Here is a 24624-nt window from a genome sequence, read left to right on the forward strand (position 1 = left end):
CTACTAGAAACAAAACAGCACATTGCTAAGACTTTCAGCTGTCAGTACAATACAAGTGGGGCCAAAAATGGTTTTGGACAGCAGCAGTCCATGGAGGTTGTCACATATTGACTAAACTATTCTCAGCCTCTCACTATAGAAATGAAACACAGCCTCTCAACCATGTGACACAAAGCACATCAGTTACTCATCTACAGTACCTACCACATCAAGTGTGCTCCACAGCATGTGGAAAGCTCCATCTCCTGTATTACAGTTTTACTGCTATCTAAGAGCTGTCACTGGCTAACAGATGGCTCACAGATGCATTTTGTCAGTAAATTTCTTATTAAGACAGGGGCATGCTCCCATCATTTTTAGTATGCGTATTTCCTTTAGTTAACATTTCTTACAGCTCGATATTAAAGATAATGACTGATATTATCTGGAAATGGTGAGTAATAGGAAAGGACATTTTGCTTAGAGAGGTTTGCAATGGAGGGTTCTAGCCTTTCAAATCCTTCATGCTTCCTGGTAATAGACAAGAAAAATACTACCTGACATTTTAAAGCTGATAATGAAAGGTCAAAACATACTTTAGATATAAGTAATACATCTGCCCATGAAGTATGATATATAGAAAATATATTTTCATATTAAAACATTATAAATAATATGCAACATCTAATGGAAAAAGATATTCTCTACATTGAAGACCTTGGTTTTACCCAACCTCCAAGAGCAGCTGACAATCTGATGAACTCCCTAAGGCCACAATGCTTTGTGTCAAATAATGATATTATTCACCCTGCAATGACTACTATAGAGAATTTACATTGTGCTAGTGCATGGAACTGCTGTCATTTCAGAGGAAAGTTCAGTATCAGATCTCTAGCTGAATTTTCATTCCTGAAGGTCTCTTACCCACGTACAAATACAGAATGATCCTGTTTGATGTGTATGACCAGAAGAGATCACAGCCTAGGTATCACAGAGTGTATGGATTATGTCTGAAAACTGCACATCCACTTTCATGCATAGGGAAAGATTTCAGTCAGGAAGAAAATACTACTACTTTGTCAAATTTGCTGTAGGTATTAAAAATTACAAGGTAACATGACAAAATGAAAAAGATATTTTGTGTTACTTTCAGTCATCACACTGTAATTAAATGTTCAAATATTAATGAGAGCTAATAATGAGTACTATGTATTGATTACAGTTCAGGCACTGGTTTATGTACTTAAACTGAGTTTTATAGACTTATCCTACAATTTTTTCATCAGTATTTTCTTATATAGACCAATTTCATTCGCACTTTGAGTTCACTTACAGAAGATGCAAGAGAAGACAACTGTTTTGAAGAGAAGTTAAGGGCTTTTAAACAGCAAGAGAAAGCTTCCGACTGTCATTATACGAAGAGAACTCTATTTAAATAAACACAAAATCAGGTAATTACATTGAGATTCAGCTAATGTTGAGATCAACGTACTTTTGATAACTAAAATCAAACCACAACCTTAAGCAGTGAACACTTACTTAGATACTAGAAAAAAAAAAAAAATAGGACCTCTTCAAAATCTTTTCTCAGGCTTTTAAATTTTAATCCTGGTCAAGAAAATATTCACTGATGAAAAGTAAGTTGGAGAGGGAAAAACAGTTATTACCAGAATGCATGACAAACCAGAAATGAAATCTACATCAAGGGTGAGTATATCACTGAGCAAGATATTATCCTATGTAAACATAACTATTTATATCACAGAAGATGCTCACATCTGGAAATCCACATGGATACCCAACATGTTTTTGAGTGTGTGGTTCTATACTAACATATTTCATAGCTCTTGGCCAAGACCATTTGGAGTTAATTTTATGTTAATGACAGGGCAATTCACTCACTGCACAAAGGAATTCCACATCTGGTGTGAATGCATAAGTACAAAATGAACATAGTGAAGAATATCATCTTGTTCTGCCTTTCTTTTGTCCTTTTATTCCCCCCATCTCCACCCTATTTATCTGCAATCTTCTTTTGCTTGTCCAAATTTCTCTTTTCCTTTTAGGAAAATCATATGGCTTCTATTGACAATTAGCTCATGGTTTACCTTTATTATTACCTGAGGGCTAGGTGGGGAGATTTAGTGCCTACGGCCAGTGGGGTGGGAAATGACTATAACAGCTATAGAGTGAAAAAGTTTGGTAATTTTGGAGACTTGTTTTCCTCCTGAGAAACAGGCTTGCTGCAAAACACTGTAAAATCCTCCTTTTATTTTTATTATTATTACTCTTTGTTTCTTCCTCCCTTTGGATTATTTTAGAAGACGTTTGCATGGATGTACATATAAGGAAAGTTTTTAACATACCTCACAAAAATATTTTAAAATAATAAAGGCTTACTGTTTGCAATTTTTTCCTGACGAAGTCATTTCAGGATTAAGAAAAAACATTCAGCAGAAGAGAAGATAACCCTTAAACAGCCATAAGTCACCTACTAATAAACCATCAGCAAGAAATTTATACCTAAATGACAGTAGAAAGGCTGCTGTTGAAGTCAGAAAACTGAGTTTATGGAAGCATGTAATACCCTAAGGGGAGAGACCTCACTCCAGAAAAGGCTGTGCATTTGCAAGCAAATGACCATCTTAACACTTGGGATCCCATAATACAGTAACTGTATTAGGAGGCTGTAAAGTGCACATTTGTACAGACCAGAAGAAATCCCATCACAGCTCACTTTACTAGTTTAGAGTCACAAGACTTAGGATCAGTAAAGCAGTCTTGGGGAGACACTAAATTCCACTTCTCCCAAGCTTTTACTGACCTCACTGTAAATAATTTACAACTCCTAGACAGAAAAAAATACTTAGAGATACTCCTTTAAAACCAGAAGGACATAAGTTTAATGTCATTCAAAATGCAGAAACAGTCCACTAGACAAGGGAAAAAGAGCTCTTACATCTGGTTCCCATTAGAAATTGGAAAACCTTTTAATTGTTCTGGCTAATTTTTAATAGGGCACTGAGTCCTACTCATTTCCTAAGCTTTTTACTGTTAATGATCCAAAAAATGAACTCCTAGCTAGGTGTTTAGGAGCCTGCTAATCACCTTTGCTGTTCATGTGTGGCCATTCCCTGACTGAAGATCTCTTGTTCTTCGCTGAATTCCTCAGTGACATGGGTCTTACTGCATGCAGTAGGAATGCAAACTGGTAGATAGCTGCAGACAGACCTGCTGTGACTATAGGCTTGCAAGTTCAAAGCTTTAGGATTGTTTTCCACGTCTGTACAGTAACAGAGAAAGACTAACACTGAAAGGCCTTATCAGATTTTAGCATGAGGAGAAAGCAAATACTTCAGGATTATTTCTAATTACAGTAAATAATCATAAACTGACACACAGCAAATGAAGTACTAGAAGAGCAAGACTATTTAAGGACTCATGTAGCTGGCATTTGTTTATATTTTGTTGCTTGATCTCAAAGTATCACAAGCTACAGTCATGATAGGTTATTTGCTTGAAACAATTTACTTCGATACTTTTTACTGAAATGTAGGACTGCAACTGTCAATTCTAAAGTAACTGCTCTCTTCCTGATCAGAAGGCCCCATTTTGAGTATACACTGGTCTAACGAGACAATGTTCAGATTTTTGACATATCAGCATAGGAATTTTTTAGAAGGTATACTTAGCTCCTGACTACTTAATCATTTATCAAACTGCTTTCTCTATTCTGCTTTCAAAAGGCCATCCTTGCCTTGTGTCTCCACACTGCTCAACTCAATGTGCACCATGAGTCCTAAGGCAATCTTTCCTCCTTCAGGCTTACTTCTCAATGTACTGAGACAAACTAACTAATGATCATAACCACGCTTATAACTCAGTGAAGGAGCTTCTGGAGAGGACAATAATGTGCACTGATTTGATGGTGTTAAAAATCAAGACTGGAAGCTGAATAATGGATTCAGAAATTAGGATCTCCTTGTGCTGCAATCATGATTCACTTGTTTGCTTCTCATTCGGGTGGGTTTGAGGACTTCTGTACACTCTTAAAAAAGACATAAAGCTTTAAGAGTGAATGGGATTCCTGAACTGTATGAGAAAACCTCCTGCTTATGCTCTTTTCCTCCACCTGTTATCTTTCCTTCTGTAAGTTACATGTTTCTTTCTCCTATTTTTTCCAGTGTTCTGCTTGTGTAATGGCAGAATGGAAAGGTCTGGTAGTCCATTTTATCTAGGTGCTGCTGCTAAAAGCCAGGAAGCAGATAAAACAGAAGTATCTAGGCAAGAAAACATGGACAGGAACACCAGGAAAAAAATTAAAAAAAAATAATAAAAGAGTAGAGAGGAGATTCGCAAGCCATCAGATCCACAACATCATAACCATTATAAGGTGCATGGAAACAGGTAAATTCTCCATGGAAAAAAAAAAAATGAAAAAAGGATAAAAATTTTAGAAGAAAAAAATGAATTTCATTAATAATTTTAAAAAAAATTTCCTCTTTCTCTAACAGAGAGAAATCTTAACAGAAACCAGAAGGAGAGATGAATTTATACAGTTTTGCTTTTCATCAGTGTAGCAATAGACACCAGTGAAAGTAGGTGAAAATTTTGAAGGAAAGATAGTAATTGCAGCTGTTAATTTCTTTTTTATTTTTAACAGCCTACAGGGTATACATGTTTAAAAAAAAAAAAAAGACAAGTTCTTGCAGGCAAAACTAATTTAAACATGCATATTTTAGTCATTACAAAGAGGTTTATTACTTTTTTTATTTTATCTTTCTTAAAAATACCCAGTCAATTGCTTGTGGCTTAAATGTGGAGACAATGAAAAACTACTTCAACATCTATGCCACACCCTGCAGGCTTTAGAAAGAGAACACAACTGGCTGCCAGAGGTATCTAAAGTAGAAAAAAAAAAAAGAAAGCTAAAACACTTTCTACCAAAAAAATATATTCTTATTTAATAGCATAGACACTAAGCAATATTGCAGTTATAGGATTTGTGTAGTATTACACTAGGATGTAATGAAGAGATTTTGGCCACTGTAAGAGTGAATTTCTGCTTGGAAGCATCTGGAAATAACTTTAAAATTTTGAAAGGTCCAAACATTTATTTTGAATTGTTGCAATATCCAAGTTGTACTTTTTACCTTTCATTTTCTGAAACTTACTTTCAATTTCAGATTCATTTCTCTGTAGCTTCTGATCTACAGGTTGTATAGCATTTTCCAGCTGCAGGCACATTCGCAGTGGCATTTTCACATATGGGCACCAAAATCTAAATTTGTACATTCTCTCCAAAGTTTTAAGGAGGCAACGTCAGAAAACAAAATTTGAAAACATCACACGTATAAAGTTCCTAAGATTCCTATCAGACATCTATTTGTTAATCAAAACTAAGTATTTTGAAGTGATTAAGATTTCATATTTATCACAATTGCCTACATATGCATATGTGCATTTGAGGAAGAGTGTTACTCTGAAGCTCCATTTTCATTAGCTGAACCAAATGGCATTTGTAAACTTTAGGCTCCAAACAGTATTGAGGAGACTGGATTCAAACCTAGATGCTTAAAATATCAATTATAGCTTCTTAAAATCTGTATTTCCGTCGGTATGTTGGCTTTTTCTTTCATTTTAGAAGCTATTATGCATGTTATAAAAGAAAGTTAAGTGAGTTTTGATTTACAAAACAAATATTTTAGTACCCAATTAATTGAGAAATTGTAGGTTTTGCACAACAAAGCAAGAAGTTGACAAAATTAATAGCAAAGGAAATTCTGAATATATTGTATATGATATCTAAAGACAAAAGCAAGTGAAGAGTAGTAGACGTTATTTTTAATTATACTTTAAATTAGAGGATTTTTTCTTAACTAATCTTTACCTAAAATATGTGTGAAACTATGACTAAATCTGGTGAAGTCTGACCTTCCTAAAACAAAAACGATTATACCTTAAATAAAAAATTATACGCAAACAAAAACATTTTTGCTGTCCAAGATATAAGAGGGATTAATCAGTGACTAGGAAGTGTTACTACCTAAGCAACTGAGTCTGCTGAGTGAAATGAATTGATAAACCAAAGTATGATAGTTATAGTCTCTTTCAGAGGTGTTGAGAGATATTTTATGTGTTTGAATATACTTTGTTTTGTTTAGCTCAATACACTTTCATTTGAATTTGAGAAACCAAACGGAAGCTGGAAGAGCAAGCAACCAGTTTTGATCTTCTGATGATGGATAAAAACAAATGCAAAAAGAGACTTAGTATTCTAAAATCTTGGAGGCTCTGGAAGCAATTGAATCAGACCACTAACTGCAGATAATACTTACTTATAACTAGTAGTTATAAACACGGGTGTTTAAAATATATATATATTTTATTTTTTTTAAACACCCTTGTTTATATATATATATTGAAACATATGAAACATTTCCAGCATCTTAATGAAATCTGTTTTTTTCCAAAGGAAATCCTAAAATGGCATTGCATTCTCCTCTCTAACTACAACCAGTGTTTGTAGTGATCTGGCACCTCTTACTCTAAACTTTAATTTCTGTATTTAATTGTACAGTATGTTGGATTACTGTATATATCATACAATAAAAAATATCATTAGCTATGTTTCAATGATTTTCTAACACTGCTGTCTTGCTACTGAATTATACTTCAGTTTCATAGGTCGCAGGGCACAAATTTCTAGTAAGCAGGAATCTGCAAACGAAGAAATTTTGTACACTACGTTTCATAGAACAAAAGCTAAGAAGAAAAGTGTAAGTAAACATATATTAAAATGTGTAATTAAATGTGCGTACAGCATTTTCTTGACAAGGGCAAAGAGGTACTGAATGTACCAGGCACTTTTCATTGAAAATCAACAAATCCTAGTAGCTACTAAACAATAACAATCAACCATTCCTTATGAACATATCTAAAAAGTTGAAGAATGACAATAGCTGCATAAGTCATGATTAAAAAATATTGGTTTAATACTAAACTATGATAAAAGTCTCTGATTTAAATCACTTTGAATTCAAAATTCATCTATTCCAAAGGCTGTCAACAGATGTTTTCAAAGAATTCAGTTCTTCTAACTTCAGATTAGTTCAACATTTAGCTCATCAAATCTACTGCATTTGTAGATTTTAAAAAAGAGCATTGTACTACCTATGAGTCACCGCATATGATTTTCTCTCATTTCTAAAATCTTCCCCAAACAGTGGATAGCTCCCTGTTTGTAGAACACTTCATACGCTTTCATACGCTTTCAAGTATTCTTAAGTAGAATGCAAATTCTTTTAATTTGGGCACACAGAACATATGTGCAAAAATGTAAGACATTCCTGAACTGGTATTTACAATCTATTATGCTGAATAAGACTTTCATTTTCTACCATCAACTGAAGAAGCAGAAGTTCTGCAACCTAGGTTATTTATCATTCACAAACAGTTTCCTAAAAATCCCTTTTCATGTTTTTAATTGTTTGTTATTAAGTATTTAACAGATTTCATTCCACAGAACTAACTTCCCCAAATGTTATTAAGTTGTGGCTTTAATTTGCAGCAAAGCCAATAGAGTAGACAAAAATGCCTTGATGTGGTTGCAGCTGCTTTCTGTTACAAAAAAACATTTATTTTTCCTTTTTTCTCATGCTGGCTTTTATTTTTCCCCAAGAAATAGATAGATACAATGCAGCATAATGTCCACCACAGTGTCTTATTATATCAATATTAAAACTCTACATCTTGAGATTTTAAGAAGACTTACAGATCTTAAGAATACTTTTAAGTTATTAGGGGAAAATATAAATAGGAATAAAACTGAGGATACAGAGATTTATTTCTTTATAACACAGAACGCTTGATTGCAAATGCTAAAAACAACAAAAGTAACAAAATCCATCCAATAGGAAAGAAAACAGGGAAGTCATAAACACATCATCTAGATGACCTATGTAATTAGGTGCACTTTAGTCTCACTAAAAACAAGAAGGACTAGCCCAAGGAGCAGTAAGCCATGAATATTCAGCAAAAGGAATTGTAGAGTGAAGCTTAAAAATAATAATAATAATACAAATATTCTAGGAGTTCAGAGCATATTTCCTGATATTCTTTAGGGATATTTTTAAGAGAATCTTTAATTGGCCCCATGTATCAATAGCACCTCTGAATGCTGACTTCTATATAACATACACACGTATACTATGAACCTGAACAGTAATATATATTTTGGAGATGGAAATATTTGCTCCCAGTAGTAGAAGTATATATGAAGTTCTGCTGTACATGGAATGACAAGATACAGAAACCAGCAGTGTTTTCTAGCGAAGTAAGACAGCATGTATTCAATTACCTAACTGAGTTAAGGAAAAAAATGCACTTTCTTTTAACATGGTTTTCTTACTAAGCTTTGGACTCTGGCTTATCTTGTATTGTCTTGTAGTTCATTCCACAAGGTCAGTAGAAGAGTGTGTATGGTATTGCAAATATCTACTTCACTATTTAGTGCCTTAGAAGGAGAAATAAGAGTTTCCATTTAGAAATAGAGCTCCCATTTACAGCTTATGAAACATTTCTGACCACTTCAATTCACAACATGAATAGCTGTAGGACAGCCTGTCTGAGGAACGGCCCATCTAAAACCTATGAAATGCGACCGCTTTTTAGAGAAAAATCTCTGTACACAAGTATAGATAAATGAGCAAGACTAGGGATAATTTTGCCACATCTCAGTCTCTGCTTATGAGAGGTCATAGAAAGAACTGATAAAGAATTTGATTTTTTTTTTGTGTTTGGTGGGGCTCATTGCCACAAGGTAAGCACAAAGTTTCTATAGGGAATGTAAGGTTGCAGCTGTGCTTGTCAATGTGGGCATATATCTTACAGAGCACTGAAAAAACATTCTTAAGAAAGAAAGAGAATAAGGAAGAATCTTTTTATTTTCTAAAGAATGGAAGTGTATTTTGAAATGAGATACCTTTCCATTCAAAACGTAAAACCAAAAGCCTTTAGGAAGAATATGATGAACAGTATTGCCCCGGGGAACACATTTTATTTGGAGCTTGCCTGCACCCGTTCTTGACTGAGGGGGAATCCTTTCAGTAAGTACAAGAACATGAGTTTAACCTTGAAATATTCAAATACACATTACCTGAAAATTTACATTTACAACATAACAATAAAAAAAACTAAGACCAAGAGAAAAACAAATGCTGATCTATTAATCAGCACTTTTTCAAAAACATTTTTGAAATTATTCTGTTTTTCGTTTTTTGTCCAACTACAAACATTACTCTTCAGGAGATCTAGTTAAAATAAACCTTAGTTTTGACTGCTTATTAAATCCCTTATAGGCTTTCCTCAGGCATGTATAACAAAATGTGCAGTTGTACCAGTAACTATATTCCTGCTGGAGTTATAAATTTCCTATATTATTATAACTAAAATGTGTGTATTTTATGATCTTGATGAACTAGAAATGGCATAAGCATTGTAAGACTGGGTAGGAGTGCCAACCTCTTCCTTCTTCTTCTGGGGAGGGATGGGAAAACTGCACTGTCATTTTTTGCCACTATATTTATACTAGTTTATACTATACCAGGCCTTAGAAATAAAAAGCACTTTCAGCATCTGTTGTTCTTTTTCTCAGTCACAGGTCCTTTCTCATGTCCCAGAACAAAGACATCTAGAAAAGTGTATGCATTTGAAATGCTGCAATCCCTTATTATTATTTATTTGCACTAAAATATTGCATTTGCAATATTAGCATTTCCATTATACTGGTTCCTGTAACAAGAAGCACAAGTCCACATATCTGCATTTGGACAGAAAGCTAGAAGGCCTTTACTCACAACAGTAGGTCTGACTCAACTACGGAAGCTATGGGCCAAAAGATACATGACACAATGACATAGTATGCATGTTTCCTTCCCTCCAACATGCTCCTTTCCTGGTAAACCCCTGGGTGGTCAATATATATATAAATATATTAAAAAAAAAAAAAAGATAAAGTTATATATTTGTACCTGGAAGCAAGGATGGCATTCAACAGGTACCACCACCATGTTGGCAAGGCTCCTCTATCATGAAAGGGAATGCCACAAGCATTCATTCCCAAGTGACAGATGCTCAGGAAACTAGACAGCCCACATGGGTATGTGCTAAGCACAAGCATACCAGCTTTTCTGCACTAGGAACAACGACAAAATATTCTGTTCATGTAGAAATCTAAAGGTTTTATAGTAAAAAGACTCATATTTTTAAAAATAATGTCTTGATGTTTGAATATTGTTTGAACTTTTCAACCATTTTCAGCCAAACACGTTCATGTAAAAAAAAAGTGAAAGAGATGCAATTCAAAAGAGCTGTGTAAACACTGGTTCTAAGAAATTTTACTTTCAGGCAAATTAGTACAACTGTAAAAACAATAAGTAAATCACCAAAAAGTAAAATGGTACATCTGTGCATAGCTCACAGAAAACTCACTGTTTTGGCACTTTGAAACAAAATAGCTAAATAGGAAATATAAAATAGTAGGAATAAAATATAAAATAAATATAAAATAATAGGAATAACTAAGATATATTTTTAATTTAGGCTTGTGACAATCTGATTTATAATCTTTTTAAGTCAGGACAATCTTGTTGATTTCATTAATGTACACCACTGCACAAAAAGGGAAAAAGGTTTAATATTTCTCCTAGTAAAAGACATGAAAGCACCACAAGACTCATGTTCTTCAAAAGGAAAGTTATGTAAATTTATCACGCATTTCTGATACAGGTGACTCTACTGGAGTTGGAGCCTGTCTTTTGCCCATGCATGAAGTCAAAGTTCACATGTCACTCATAAGATCTGAAAGATTAATTTACAAAAAGTCTGTGTGATCACATTACAAGGTCAATCGCTTAAACACAAAGCCCTTTTGCACCCCAGTTGCTTGGAACTTTCCTTACTGCACGTTGGAATTTTTTTGCCCAGTTGCTTTGGTTAAAAAAAAACAAAAGTTCACAGCTGTGTTTCTGATGAATTAATGATGACATTGTTGGTTTTAGAGGATACTACACTTTCCTCAGTTATGTGGAATCACAGCTACTGAATCAGCAGGCAATGACACAGTTGAGTGTTCTGTGTGCATCTTCCAGGCACTTAGCAGAAAGCTTATTCATAGGACAACTTATTCATAAGACGAATTTTCCCATTGAAATATATCAAGAAAAGAGCAGATCGTATGTTTTGAAAAAAAGAGTAGAAGCTAAGGCTGGATGATAAATACATGTCATAACTTCTTTAACCAAGGACACCCACTGCTTATCTTAACGTGTTTTTCCTTTAAGCATTCCAATTAAGTATTTCATTTAATTCCAGTTAGGCATTTTAAATTTCAAGTAAGCATTTTCCAATTAAGTATTTCAACCTTCTTAAGGCATTTCAGTGTAGATGTGTAAATTATTCAAGTTAAATGTGTGACAGATGTGATTCAAACACATTTCATGTACCTGGCTAAGAGAAGTATAACAGATACTCATAGAAAAATTCTCTCTCTAAAAACACACACAGTTTAGCAGCAGTTTCTAGCCTTATTATACTGTCAGAATAGCATACTACAAGAGAGAGAAATTCTGGACATCTGATTTTTTTAAACTAACAAAAATAATAAAAACAAACAAAAATACTTAGCCCTGTTGTTGCTAGAGACATAAAACTCCATAAAAATACTAAGACTGTATACAGCTGCAATCTGGAAGGATGCTGCTGGGTAATATAGCCTCTGTAACGTAATTAGGTCTGTATATACCAGCCCAGCCAGTATGACTTGAGAGCTATGATGCTCAAATCACTGCTAAAATTAATTAGTTTTAATTAAGAAAAACACATCATGGTTATGAGCCACACAATGATACTCTACGCTTTTTAGAGACATCAGAAATCCATCCCTCCTGGAATTTTAAGAATGCATTGTTGTGGATCTCACTGGTCTGGCTGGCAGGAGCCACAACTAATTTATTCTTGCCTTGTAGAGTCTGTTCACGTGTGTATCCCCTTATGGTACTAAGTACCCCTTGAGATGGGAGTTCTTTTCATGCACCTGATGCAGTCTGTTTTACTTCATTATTGGAAGTATGCTCCTTACGTGGGTCATTCACTTCTGGTTTTGCGTGAGCACAGGTTACATTGCCTAGCGGGAGCAGTAGGCTGTAAGTCCCTGTACTAAAAAGCCATAGGAAAGATGGAGTCAGGAAGGAATAACAAGGGAAGGTATATAACATAGGTATTTTTGTATTTTATCCTCAATCACTCTTGGGAAAATTAATTAAGGCACTGCAGTCTCCCTGCTCAGACCTGGACATGCTAAGCACCAGGTCATAATGCCTTGTACCTTTTCAGGCTTGCTGTCTTTGGTCCCCAAAAAGCTCGACATCCCTCATATAATAGGGCCCAGTTTCAGTGACAGCCATGAACAGTACTGCACTGAATCTGTTCTACAACCTATTGAGGAGGGATGGCCTTCTCTTCGAAGATGACAGATGTAGTTTGAAACAGCAGGCTTACAAAGAACTAAATTCAGTTTTACCATTGCTAGGCAGATGTCTGAACCATAAGAGATAAGAAGTAATTAGAAGATATCTCCCTTGCTTGAAACAAAAACGTTTTAAATGTGTCTAGCTTTACAAAGTTTCTCTAGGTTTTCAATCTGAAAAAGACAAAGGCACCTGCCTGGAGTTTTGTTTTGTTTTCACTCTTTTTATTGTGTGTGTTTTTATTTTCGTTCTCTTTCTTTTTCACTTTTATCGGTTAGCCGTAGGCTGTTCCCAGCTAAGTAAACTGGCTGCTCTAAATATTATTTTAAACCACATAATCCTTACCCTGAAGTGCAGAGAAAGCCCAGGAATTAACATACATTCACCCAATCCAGCTTTAATTAACTTGCCCAATGTGGGAGAGCAGCAAGTTAGCCTAGCCACTGTACCTACGTTTCTCTCGTGATGTTACCAGGACTTACTTGGTAGAATTTCAAAACATCAGTATCTTCTAAAAAAAAAAAAAAAAAGTCTCACTAATGGAAATCAGTAGTTTAAGTCCTTCTTACTATTTATACATGTGTGTGTGCGCATGTGTGTGGAGCTGAGTGTGAGCAAGTATGTATGTATACACCCACCATGCACCCCATTTAATTAATTCTAATTGTTTACTGGTTTATTCACAGAAATGGAAATATCGAGATGGACACAAAGATGCTGGACATGAAAACAGTACAAAATACTACAATATTACAAATAGATTAATAAGTGAAGTGGATGTGTAGAACACATTCATATTCTGCAGCATTAGGTAGTCAATTATATAATAAAATAAATTTTTTAAAAAATCCCAGTATTTGACTCCAGGACACGCAGAGAAAATCTGGATCACTGTAGCTCCCAAAACCACAAAATAGACCCATATGTTCATGAAAAAGGACCATATGGAAAAAATCCATCTTTCAAAAATATCCAGGGATAATAACCAGACTCAAAGAATCCTAATCATTATATAATGAGGAAGATTTATTTTTCTCATGACACAGGAAAAAAGTTCATGCTGAAATATTTAAAAGATTAGTCTGGGAAAAAAGAGCAGTGGATGTCGACTAGGACACTGATATAACAAATATATTGAGATAAGAACTGAAAGGACAGCTTTTCTCCTCCAAACAGACTATTTCAGATGAGCAGTTACTGGCTGAGGGTTCTACCAGGAGGGAATCTCCTGCTTTTGGACAGTCCCTAGTCCCTAAATTACTTTATTGCCTGAGCAAATAAGGATATATGGTAACACAGAGGAGAGAGAAAACCTTTCCCTCTGGGCAAGATGTAAACTCCCAGCGTTTACATCTGGTTATAGAGATAATATAAAACCATGTCTGCCCGAAGTTAGAGCATTGCGTAAAAGCTGCCAGCAGTTCCTGGGATAAGAACACTTTAAGCATCAGGGAACTAATGATCCATTTTATTCAATCTCTTGTCCTAGCACAAAAGTAAACCTGGTCCTAAATTTAAAAAGCAAGTGTGGCTATGCTGAAGCTCTCCACTACTAAAAGTTCTAGATAGTTTCTATGATGCACGAAATAAAGACCAAACATAGCTTACTGATAAAAGGTTAAATTATGTTTACCATCCAATTTCTATTCCTGTTTTTTCTATTGAAGTTTTTCTGTTCAACCATTTACTGTACCATCTGAAAAAAAAAATGAGCTATTTAAGGGACAAAATGGTTCAGTCATAAAATTTGACTGGACAAATCTGAGTTATTTGAATAAAAAATATTATACAATAGGAAGAACGAATGCCATTGCAAACTTTGCAGTATTGTATATGATCAGAATGAGAACTCAGACCTACAAACCACTTTGCAAAATATCATTTTTTATTCATAAAAGTGCTTGCAAAATTGAGATTACTACAAAAATGTTTAGAGTCTGAAAAAGGCAAGCATAAATAAGTCAAAAAAAGAAAATTCTATTCTGTATTTCTTCCAAAACCAGAAATTAGAAACAGTAAGGCATTGCAATTGATTAAGTCTTTCCTTATTTGAACAGTAAACCAAAATATTTTATTGAGAACCATATAAGGCAAGATCACTAGTAAACGCTAGAAAGGAAAAAAATGCAAATGAACAGAACTAAAAAATAAGGTGACACATAGCATAAAAAAGAAGGAATATTTAATTCAACTTCCTCAATTATTACTGCCTTCATATGTTATTTCATATAATTTTGGAGCATATATTTATATACTATCTTCTCTTCACTTACCTCACACAAAGAAAGATAACATAAGCAAATGGGGTACAGCCTATTCATCAGCATGCATCTTCAAATCTCTGCATATGCATTGATGCAGACTGTAATCACGTCTGATTTGTTAGTGCAGTTCAGTGAATCTTTTCTTGTTATTTAATCCTGACTGTTACATATCCTATAGCTGTCAAACTATCTACACAGCCTCTATTGCACAGTATGTCTGACACCACAGAAGTACAAAACTGTAATGAAAATGACAGCATTATTAAGCATACTAAAACCATTCCTAAAGATGAGTGGCAAAGGTAGCTTTCTGAATGCAATTAAGCTTGCACATTCTACAATACTACCTAAACAGAACATTGTATGAACATATGAACAATTCAGGTGATAGAAAATACCATGAGGTAATGCCATGGCATATCGACGTGCCCTTTGCTCCTGTACAGTTTAGTCTTGCCATACAACTACAAGGAAATTGAGTAGAGCCATAGACAATACTCATATCTGAGATTAAATGCTGAGCCTTTTTAAAAGTACCATCAAATTCACAGCCTACTGAAGGTAAAGGGCAAAAAAAATAAATAAAAATGAAAAAGTTCTTCGGCTTTCTAATTTGGACTTGTTTAAAGGGTTGTTCAGGTGCAAGGTCCTTCAGAACCATTAGAGCGGCCCACTGCAGTTTGACTCTCCTGCTCATCCCCTCCCTTGACATGCCATATAACACAATAAATTCTTGTGAAGTGGTATTAAATACCTACTTGTATTTCCCTGCTTAGAGAAATTTTCTTCTGTAAAATGCAAGACCCTCAAGGTTCCTATATATCCTAATCAAAAATACAACAGGATATTTTCCCCAAGATTCACTGCTGCTTTAAAATATAGATATTTTTACTTTTCTTGCACTCCTTCCATCCAATCCCTAATTAAAGCAGACACTGTATACCAAATCAAAGTCATATCAGTTTTGGCAAGACTTAAACTTTTAAGCCACTTAAATGTATTGGACAACTTCACATCCACTCTCTCTAAAAAGCTATGTAGCCATCTTAGCCAAAACCTTCTTTACCCGTTACTAAAATATAAGTGTGAGAAGATGAAACTAAGCTTACATGGACAATCTTAATTCCACCCTTTCTTATTTTCATAGAATTACAGATAAGTCTTGGCTCAAGCAAATCTGTAGAGATTATCCAGTCCAGCCTGCTATTGAAAGCAAGGCCTTAGATTAGGTTATCAAGAGCCCTGCACCAAGCCAGTTCCTGAGTATTTCCAACAAGGAAAATTCCACTACTTCTCTGGCCAACCTGTTTAACTGATCTCCCAAGTGCAGAGTTATTTCTTATACTCAGATGGAATTTCCCATGAAGCAATTTGTGCCTGTTTCCTCTTGTCTTGTCACCATACATCCATGTGAGGAACCTCCATCTCCTCTGTAACTCTCTTTCGGGTACTAGAAGACTCTGACTAGATCCCCTGGAGCCTTCTCTTTGCTTTGCTTAACAAGACCAGCTCCTTCAGCCTTTCTTCATGTAGCACAATTCATCAGCCACGCTGGCAGCCCTCCTCTGGACCCTCCTCACTTTTTCAATGGCTCTCTTGGACTGGGGGGACCAAAACCGGGAAGAGTATTCCTGTTGTAGCCTGACACATGCCAGATGGAGCAGAATGATTACATTCCTTGGTCTGTGAGCTGTATGGTCTCTTACTGATGCAGTCCAGAATTGTTTGCCTTCATGGTGCGAGCACATGCTGCTAACTCATGCTAAAATTACTTTCCAGCAACGCATACTGTGCCCTCTCAGGCCCTAGCCTGTTCTACTGCTTGGGATTATTCCATCCTAGATGTTTTTTTTTGCTTGTTTGTTTGTTGTTTTGTTATTTATCTTTCCAGTCCACATCTTTTCTGAGTGCTTAGTTTTATCCCTTGCATAAATTCTTTAATATCTATCTTTTTCTGCGGATGCTAAACAAAATAAATAAGAGCAGCCATAATGTGGAAGTACAGCAGCAAAGCTAGAACCAAGGATATTTCATTATTTTAGGTGTCCACTAAAATGTTACACAGAGTGTTTTTATTTTTCTTCAATATAGATGTTTAGGTCAAAAAAGATATACATGTCTAGACCAAATTCCAATCTTAAAATTTTCAGATAAGCACTTTATCCCAACCTTGCCAAAAGTCAAGGATTATTGTAATCAGACACTTCTATGATGTAATTTGTAGAAGTAAGATGTGATGAAATATGCTATCCATACACATGGTAACAAAAACCTTTATATTCATGCTCCTAAAGCGTTTCCTCCTGTCTTGATAAACACAAAGCATACTGGACTTGTCTGTTTTTATTCAGCATGAAAGTCAACTAGTATAGTATGTCTTACAAGCTGTCCAATAAAATAATACAAAAATCCAACAAAAAGAGGAATGCAAAAAATTGTTTCAAAGAATCTAATATAAGTAGAGATCAGGTATCTAGTCAGATTTCTTCAAAGAATGAACACATTTTATCTGATAAAGAGTCACAGAATCAGAGCATAGCTGAGATTGGAAGGGACCTCTGGAGATTGCCTGGTCCAGTCACCCTGCTCAAAGCAGTCAACTACAGCAGGTTGGCCAGGGCTGTGTCTCCTCTCTTTGAGGGTGGAGACTCCACAGCCTCTTGGCACACTGTTCTAGTGTTCAGTCACTCAGAGTAATTATTTTTCCTTATGCTTAAAAGGCATTTCTTGCATTTCAATTTGTACTCTTTTTTATGTTTTTCCTGAAGGAGAAAGACAAAATATGAAAATAATCCTTGTGAAGCATGATTTGTGAGCTAGTTTCCACCAACTGCATTATGATTTGGGTCAAACTACAATAAAATTGAAATACTTACAAAGGAGTGTCTGAAAAAAAAATAATCACACAATGGGAGGAATTTAACACTTCTAATCAACCCAAGATTTTTAAAGCTATTTCTTAAAGAAAACTAAAACAATGTGTGCCACAATCAATTAGCAAAAGGAAGACTATCTCACATTTCATGTCCTAACATTATATTAGTTAATTTTCCTTTAACAGTTTTGCACATCATTATAGCCATTTAACTATACATTTTTCACAAGTATTTACATCCTCTTCTGGGCTTGCTCAATTTACTATTTGCTTGACTACTGTAAAATAAATAAATAAATAAAACCACCAGCCAACTGTTAGGTTACATACGATGGTTACCAAAACTAAGCTTGGAAAAAAAACAGACAGACATCTTAATGTAAATATTAAGTACATGAAAAAATGAATGAAATTCATCTGAGAAGTTTTACACTCCAGTGATCTAGTTAAACGTTTAGCAAGAACTTTTTAGTACAACACTGCTCTCTATCAAACACTTCAAATGCGTATGCAAGTCTAATGTGTCTGGATTGCCATCCAACAGGATGGCTGCTGTTTGTCAAGCTATACACAAACCACCTCGAAAGCAGCTGTTCACAGGAAAACCATAGCAACAGAGAACTCAACCTGGGCTAGCTATGACGGAATTTATTCAGGATCTCCAGGGCAGCATTTGCAGTCCGTGATGAATTCATTCTAATTACAGCTCTGTTACCAATACCAGTACCACTGCTGCAGTCTAAGTACTGGACTTAAACTGCAGTCGTACTTATGGACTCTAGAGAGAGGGCACAGCGATGAAAAAAATTTAAATTATGTTCTTTGTTGTATTAATCAATATAGAAATTTTGTACTTCTTTCTCTCTCAGCCCTCTTATGGTATAAAGAGTCCTGACTGGCAGACTCACTGATCGCTGCCCTCAAATACCTTCCTTCCCTCCCCCCTCCCCAGATGTTTTTAAGGGCAGCTGATTTACCAAGCATTTACTGGATTTGTGCAAAATATCATGTCTATTCCCACAATGTACAGGCAAGGGACAAAAGAGACAGCCTCCTCCAGTTCACAGCATTTCTGTCCTCAGCGACAAAGACAAGTAGTAGACTGCAAGAGAGGAAAAACTCCAGATATTCTAGTAAAAGAGTCTAGACATATGACATCTGCACAATAAAACTAAATCGATGCTTGCTATATCCCTTCATGAAATCCAAGTGAATGGTACAGCTCAAAGGTTATTTTAATCCTCTCAGCCTTGGCTGAAAGCTCTTATTTTATTCATGAAACTGTAAATTTATACTACTATTCAATGGACTTCCTTAAAGTCATTGTCCCTATTGCTTTTCTCCCCCTTTTTTTTTAATGTTAGTATAAAAATGAGATGTTTGTCTCATGGATTACTAATCTATGAGTTTACTTTGAACGTGAAAAATTTCCTAGGTGTGCCTGATTAAACTAATCACTGTGTTTAATGAATTGGGAAACACTGTTCTGAAACAGGATTAAGATTCTTCCTATGTGCTACATTATACAACATGAAGGTATTCACATCATGAAACCAATTCCATGTCTCAGGTTACCACTGCCTATCCCAAGACGCAACACATATTTAACTTCTACTGAGGCCTCATGCCTGCTTGAAGAATCAAATCCATACTTAATATTTTCAAATGCAACAGAACTAGAAATGGAATAAAAAACTTAACACATCAAAAGTAATTTACTTGGCAGTGTTATGTAGACTGTTAATGTGCCATGAAAAAGTAGATTACCTTACACAGTGCACATTGATCTATCTAAATTTACTCAAAGAATGCTTACCTTAATACTCTTTACAACCTGAGGATGTTTTACATGCACTTCCAGGTTGACTGTCATTAGATTGCCTTCACATGCACAATAGCTTGCGTTCAGCATTTTACAGATACACAGGTACTGGCAGTCTAAGAAAACACTAGTCTCCCCATAATTAGTCTTATGCAGCATATCCACTCCAGGTTTTGTAATAAAAAACTCACGTACATTGCAGTTTCCCTATTACTATTGGCTGCCACGTTGTGAACACATCTAGCTCTAACTTGTGAGAAAATCTGTGGCATCTCCTTTTGACTACTTAGAAAATCAGACATTTTAAAAACAAGCATGAAAAAAATCAACTGGAAGACACTGCATGATTCCAAACCTTATTCCAAGCCCTCCAGAAATGTTTAACTGTCCTCTTACTACTTCCAACAGAAGTTTTGTTGGTTTTCTTTTATGGCCATTAATGGATGCAGGTTCCACAAATTTATTTATTAAACTGTTTTTTTTCTTCTTCAAACTAAGCACAATTGCTCTTTTGTCTTTTCACTAAAAATAAATAAATAAATAAAACTACTTCCCTTTCACTTTGCAGAACTGCATACTGGAGAACTGTTAACGTCCTCTAAAGAGTTCTGTCAGTTATGCTGACTTACCCCAATTCTTTCCATAGTGATTTAGGCATTTTCTAGATCACTGATCTAGGCATCTACAAATTGTTTGATTCTCTTCTCCACACTCTCTCCAAATGGTCTAAAACATTCACATAACACAATGTGGGATTCTAACTCAGACCTAATGAACCTGCCTAGAGCAGAAATACATCTTAATTTTCATACATCACAGTATGACATTCCATATTTCTGCAACAAGATCCGACTCATGCAGGTCATAATTAAATGACCTAAGAAACTTTTCACCTAAAGTTACTCACCTTTGCATTTATGAAGTTACCTCTAATAACAGCACATTACTGGAGTGCATCCTAAAGTTTTTTAGAACATTTCTATATAATCCCGTTTTTAAGATATTGACAGTTTCTATCAACTTCTTGCTGCCATAAATTAATTAGCATACTGGTCATTTCATATTCCAGGTCATAAATGAAAATTCAGAATAAACTTGAGCAAGGGCAAATCCCTCTGGAGCCACATTTCATTGACATTTTACAGTGAACCATTAATATTTCTAGACTGCTTACATAAACAGATTTGAACACAACCCAAATCTATTGTTTCTATCTAAATGACCTCTCTCTACTAGCCTGTCTACTAGTCTCGAAGAAGCCCTTTGTCTCAATACTATTTTTCTTGACAACTCTATTTACTGATGCATCGTTGCTAGTTTTCTTTATTTTCAAAAAATAAGCACTGCTTTTGCTATTTGCAGTCCCTAAGCAACCAGGCCATCTTTAATTTTGATTATTAATATTTCTGAGATTTCTTCATGCAGTATTTTAAGTTTGATGAGGTCCATGAAACAGATAATTTGGAAACACCAAGTGTATGTACATAATCTACCCTGTTTTTTACTTATGGATAGAGACACAACTCCATTAAAACTAGAAATAGTAAGATTAGCTCTTGCAGACTTTTTTTCTTTTTTACAAAAATAAATAAATGCACTAAAGACCTTCTCCATAGCATGGCTTACAAGTGATATTCACTGAATAGTGGAACAAAAGTTTCTGGTATTCATGTTAGTACAAGGAATTTCTGAAATACTTACTGCTTTCCTTGACATAGCTTGCTCATTATACGATAGATAAGCCTTAGCCTTTTCTGAAACTGTCTCAGACTGTTGTTTCATATTCACACTAATTAACGCAACACTGTTAGCCCTTTTTATATGCCTTCTGACTTTATTTGAAATCGACAAGTGAGTCCCATTCCTTCCTTTAGCACTAGATTACCTTCTCTTGTAACCTTTCCATTTTCAAATTAGTTTGAAAGTTATTTTTAAAAAATCCTTTCAAATCCTTACTCTCCTGAGATCTTCAGTCCTATTATTTCTCAGTCTGCTTCTTGACATCCACTGTTTCTACTTTTTCTTTGCTAAACATTGCAACTACTATCATTTCACTGTCATGTCAATCAAGCTGCCTTTCACTTTCCCATTCTTAGCTGGTTTCTGCCTATTTAAAATTACATCTATAGAAATTTTCCAGTAAATTACTTTCTTTTTCTGTGTGAAAGAAAAAAAGAAAGAAAGAAAGTCACCAGTATATTCTAATGCTTGTTACACTTATGCTACCTTTCTCAAAGAATGTCTGGGTATTTAAAAGAAAATTAAAAAAAAAAAATCTTTATATCGCCAAATTCGAGATTGTTCTGCTAATTGTTCATAAAATGCTGCATCCATTTATTCGTCTTCTGCAGTGGCCTGCAGTACTGCCCATTTTGACTTTAATCTTATTTTCCTTTCAGTCTTTACCAGACCGTTCAATAACTCTAGGTTCCTCTAAATTTTCAATACATATTCTTTCTCTTCCTTACTCTTTGGCCTGTCTTTGAAAAGGCTACATTCCTTTATAGTAATATTCCATTCATCTAAGTTCTCACTGAATTATGCCAATTGTGCCACATATCTTAATCATATATTAAGACTATCAAGTTGTATGATTTATTCAGTCTAATTCTTGCAACAATACATCATTATCCCATGTTCACCTAACTTTGCATTTATCGCTCCAGCACCACCAACAACCTCTTGTCACCCCCACCCCACCCAACAATTCTCAATCAACGTATCCACTCTGGTTTCTAGACTAATTCCAAAGTTACCATTTCTGCTTACCTGCAGACTTTTATTACCCATCCTGCTCCTCACTACTTCACGAATATCTTGTGAAACATTATCCCATGGTCAAAAATCAAAAGCACTCTTGATGACAACAAACTATATGGGTAAGCACAGAGCAGGGGTCACTATAGCTGATGACTCTCAATGGCCTTTCAGCAGTAACATCAAGAATCTTAGAAAACAGCAGGTCACTTGCCAGAGAAGTACTTTCAGCCACTGAGTCTCCAAATTGCTCTCAGGATAAAAGTATCAACCACCACTACCATTTGGTGCCTCTGTAATGCAGAGCCAAGGTCATGGTAGTATTTGGGAGAACTGTATTCTTTCTCAAATTCTGGGTTTTCCTTTTCACTTCCTGCCTGGACAGCATACCTACTTTAATCTCAACAGGTGGTTAATTAGAGGTGGAATACAATCTGCTTTCCTATGAGATGAGAAATTGCAGTAGTTTTTTCTCTATTAATGTTGATATTGCAAACCTTTCTAAACAGTTAAGACCTTTGTTCTTTGAATGTATTCTGCCAGTGAATGTACTCATGAATATATAGTAATCTCATTCCCCTTATCACTTCCTAATTAAAATAAATACTGTGAGAATAGAGAAGGTAGAGAAGGATAAATCAAAATTAGTATTTTAACAAATGTACCACTTTGTTATGTTCAAGAAGGCTTAAAAACTGATAGTTTATTTTAAACATTTTTAAACTTCAGCCATGTCTTGACTTTGTCTGCCCTAACACTCACATCACCTATTACTAATGAAGAAGTTGCCAAAATGTTTAGAAAGACTAAATGGTTGAAATGATAGGAAAAAAATTGCCAGTATAATTTACTAAAGGACATTAAATATGGATATTACAAAGCTGAGGATACCATCAGAGGGAATATTCAAATTTAATATCACTTGATATAAATAAAACAAACTTACCATCTGAGTGATTTTGCGTGGTATAAACATAATCAGCTTCAGCTTACAGTTTGTACAGGAAATCTGACTACCTCTTATTTCATGATTTAGCTAGCTTTTTGAAGCAATAATGGTTCTTTGTCATACAGAGATGTATGGAAGTTCTCTATCACCAACCTTATTTGGAATGAGACAAAGTTGGGGTTAAAACTGTAATAGCCCCTTACAATTTGGGGCACACGGGTCTTACTTTTACCACTTTAACCAAATTCTACTGTGGATAATATTCTTCCTATTTAAATTCTTCCCATACCTTCCACTGGTGAAGATATTTGCCCTCATTTCCTGTAACAAAGCTGTTGCTGTGCTCTATTAAAACACCTGTGCTATAACTCTGCTAACATTTGTGAAAGGTTATGTTTAGTGGTGCTTTTTGTGTGATTTCTGTTTTGTTTGTTTTTAAAATGTGGTAATAGACAGTAAAAGTGATTTAAAAGTGCCAGATATTAAGCCTAAGCTAAATGGAGTTCAGTAGGGCTCAAAGTATTATTTAAAATAGGAGGAAGATGTATATATTTATATGTCAAACTATGAAGAAAACCTATCTACCTTGGCTTTCATTTGCTAGAAATATTTTCACTTCCATAATTCCCTAGGCTGACAGTCACTTTCTTATAGGGCAACTAGCAAATCTGATTCAACATTAAATAAAGAGTTGACTACAATTAGAGAATATCCCATAATTTCAAATACCTGTACAATCCTTTGCCTTTTTTAATAAATACCTGTGTAGCCTAGCAGCTTTCCTCAGCTACTACTTATTGAGAAATAAAGGCATTCAAACATGAAGCTTTTTGTTTGGCAAACACAAATTTAAGTAACATGTTGGACTGACACTTCATAAATACAAATTCCCTTAAATTAAGGTGTAGAAATCCAGAATAATAGTAATAATTTTTGGAAGAAAGGCAATAATTACACATGGATTATTTCACCTAATTAGTGCACGTGGTCTATTAGCCCTTAGTTACTCCCCAGGACATCCAGAACCATCTTTCTCCTTTATGCTTGCTGAAATGAGAATTATGATCAGGTTACTCAGGGTTTTATCCAGTCAGGTCTTGAAAGCTTCCAGGAATGGAGATGGCACAAGCTCTCTGGTCAACCTGTTCCACTGCCTGACTGCTCTCATGATAAAGAAGCTCTTTCTTTCATCCAGTCTGAATCTTGTTTCACATCATGCCTGTGGTCTCATGTCGTAACACCATGTATGGTGTATAGTATGAAAAGCCTGGCTCCTTTAAGTATTGGAAAGTTGCTGTTAGTACCTGTCTCTTCTCCAGATTGAATAAGCCCAGTTCTCTGTTTCTCCCCACTGGGCAAGTGATCTAGACCCCAACGAGCTTGATGCCTCTCTGCTGCAGCTTATTAATGTATTTCCCAAAACAGGGGGTCCAGAACTGGACACAAACTCT

The 24624-nt window shown here is 35.2% G+C and overlaps 1 protein-coding gene across 3 annotated transcripts in view; it reads right to left on the bottom strand.

Moving 5' to 3' along the window:
• FSIP1 (fibrous sheath interacting protein 1) overlaps positions 1 to 24624 on the bottom strand; it is a 90155-nt gene that overhangs the window by 12077 nt on the left and 53454 nt on the right. The gene's annotated exons all lie outside the window — the stretch shown is intronic.

The sequence above is a fragment of the Anser anser genome (genome assembly GCF_964211835.1).
Source record: "Anser anser genome assembly, chromosome: 5".
In the NCBI taxonomy this organism is placed as follows: domain Eukaryota; kingdom Metazoa; phylum Chordata; class Aves; order Anseriformes; family Anatidae; genus Anser; species Anser anser.